We start from the raw sequence: 2,719 nt of genomic DNA on the forward strand, positions 1-2,719 counted from the left end.
CACCTCCAGAACCAGCGCCTGGACTCCCAGCGGAACTACCACCCCCACCTGATCGGTACTACCGCCCCGCATGAGCTCCCAGCGGAACTACCGGCCACATGACCGATACTACTGGCCTGCCTATGCGCAGTGAAAGGGGTTTTCATCCCATGTATCCTCTCCCAGTTACGCCTTCGTGGTTTAGCACTATATATACTTGTCTCCTAGATTCATATTAGGGTTAGCATTGTGATAGGTCATACTTTGAGATAGAGCTTTGCTCATCCATCCGGATCTACTCTACCGCGAGGGACCGACACCTCTTCGGAGAAGATCCACGTTGGATTCAAGACCTCCACTCGGAGAAGACCCTCTTCAAGACCTACTCACGGAGAAGAACCGATTACCCTTTGTATCGTCCCTTGTTAGATTTGGATCTTGTACCCTTTTGAGTTTCAAGGATCTAGCACATGTGTGACTATCTTCTTGTTGGTTGAGAGTTTTCTCTTGTGTGTCCCTCGTGTTCCCCTCGTTTCCCCTTTCGTGTTCTTAGTGTTCTTGGTAGGATTCCCTTCAAACGTGAAAGATCGGGCGTCTAAGGTTCTATCCTACATCAATAGGGGCATCTCCAATGCTAACCCTCAAATTTCCTCCCGCACCCGTCCACGGACAGGGGGACCAGCCCGCGGACAAGGATGCGGGAAACAACCATACAATGCTATCCCATACTGCGCACTGGATCACATGCCCGACCACAACCAAACAAAGGCAAGTACGCTTAGTTTTTACATGCCCGATCACAAAAGAATATTAGTCCGACAGTTCATGCAAAAGCTTTTGATTTTCTTCCCCGCCAGACCGGTAATCCAAGCCTCCGCGCGCAAGGTGTCGTCGACGCAGTGTAGGCAACCTCCACCTCCTTATCCGTCGCCTCCTCCTCCTTCTCCGCCACCTCCAACTCATCTTTCTGTAGCTGCAACATCTTGTAGTGGAAGGCTTGCACAATAACTCTTATGTCGGCATCAAAGACTCCAAATCTAAGGACAACATCTTGGCGTCCTCCGCATCGTCTATGATCTTCACCTTCTTTTCTTCGAGCATCGCCTTCTTCTTCTTGAGCATGTCCATCTTTTCCTTGATCAAGGCCCTCTTCTCTTCAAGCTTGAGCTTCTTCTCAGTCACCTCCATCAACAATTTGAACCTCTCCGCCTTTTTTCCTCCTTGATTTCCAAGCACTTGACGTATCCCTCCTCCTTCAAGAAGATATCCTCGTACCTCTCCATCAGCATGGACGCCGCACCTTCTCGCTTCGCCCTCTCCTCCTCCCACTTCATTTCCCGAAACCCTCTTCTAACCTTCTTCGGTGGTTCTTTTATTCAGTCGGTTGGGTCACCGGTTTCTTCCTTGGTGGCTTGGGCGGCGGTCTTAGCTATATATAGGTTCCACTTCGGTTGCCCATTCAACTTCAACCAACAATGCATGACGGTGAAATTTTTCTTCTCCAACCACGCACGAGAAGGCTACAAAACAAAACATTGTCAACAAGGCATATCTGACTAGTAACCAATAAAACTATGCATATCCGGCTAGTGATCAACAAAACTATGCATATCCAGCAAATGAACTTACTTGCTCGGTGATTTGCGCACCACTAGGACACTATGCGATGAGATGTGCCAAGTGGCCGCAATACTTCGACGACCTCTTGGATGGTGTACCATCTATGGTTGATGGACTTTTATTCACTGTTACGAATGACCACGTCGGAGTAGGGGCCAAATGCTTGTGTTCATGGAATCATGTGTGAATGTTGGCCGAAAAAGTTATTCCCTTTTGCTCCATGTCATGGATCGGATTGAGGCTAGTGGTCAACCATGCATCACACAATAACTCGTCCTCCCGCATGTTGAAGTTTTCTCCTCTAACCCTCTTCTTCGGAACGCCGGCTAAATCATCCGGATCATCGTCCTCCTCCTCCTCCTGTCCGACGTCCCAATCTTGCTGGTCTGTGCCTGTGCTGGTCTGGGTGTAGGACTGCTACATTCCCGGCTGAGTGTAGCCCTGCTGTGTATGGGTGTAGTTGCCGAACTTGGTGGGATCCGAGTCTTCCACCTGCCTGTCCTCATAGTCACATCCTCCTCCGCCTCTATCGTGGATGATGTCGAACATCCGCCTCTCCCCGTCGTCGTACACCTTCTCCCCCGCTTAAGGCATAGCATCGAACAACGTACGGTCGCCCATCTGCTCCCCGCCCGGACGAGCTGCGGCAAAGAACACTCCAAGAAGAGCAGCAACACCACATTTACGTCGATGATGTAAGGCACTTGCCCGGAGGCGGTTGTGGTGGACTACCTACCGAGCTGCTTGGCGGCGTAGAAGTACAAAGCCTTGCAATGCTCCGGCCATGGCGGCGTCTGATGGTGGGGGCCACCATCGGACCAGCACGGCCTAGGCCGCGACCTCCATCGTGTCCGCAGCCGGCATGCTCACCGCCACGTGCGCCACCCAACACGCCCTCCGCCGGCCTTCTGCTTCTTGAGCGCTTCCTCATTTGTGGTCTTCGCTCTGACATGATGTTTTTGCCGCGTCGCCGAGTTGATCTTTCGGGCAAGCATGATGGTAAGATCCTCCAGCACCACCACCTCCATCTCCGGCAGATTCTCCTCCGGTTTCATGCGTCGACGGCGGGATGGAAGAAGAGGGTGGGAGAAAAAGGCGGGAATTGGGTGGAGAGCGGCAG

At 51.9% G+C, this 2,719-nt stretch overlaps 1 long non-coding RNA gene across 1 annotated transcript; it reads right to left on the reverse strand.

Annotated features, from left to right (window-relative positions):
• Window positions 1–724: 724 nt before the first annotated feature.
• LOC119305379 lies at window positions 725–2,687 on the reverse strand. Its single transcript, XR_005148648.1, has 2 exons — window positions 1,609–2,687; window positions 725–1,499 (listed from the first exon to the last, which is right to left on the reverse strand). It is a non-coding gene; the product is annotated as an uncharacterized LOC119305379 (long non-coding RNA).
• Window positions 2,688–2,719: the final 32 nt, after the last annotated feature.

This window comes from Triticum dicoccoides, chromosome 5B, assembly GCF_002162155.2.
Source record: "Triticum dicoccoides isolate Atlit2015 ecotype Zavitan chromosome 5B, WEW_v2.0, whole genome shotgun sequence".
NCBI lineage: Eukaryota > Viridiplantae > Streptophyta > Magnoliopsida > Poales > Poaceae > Triticum > Triticum dicoccoides.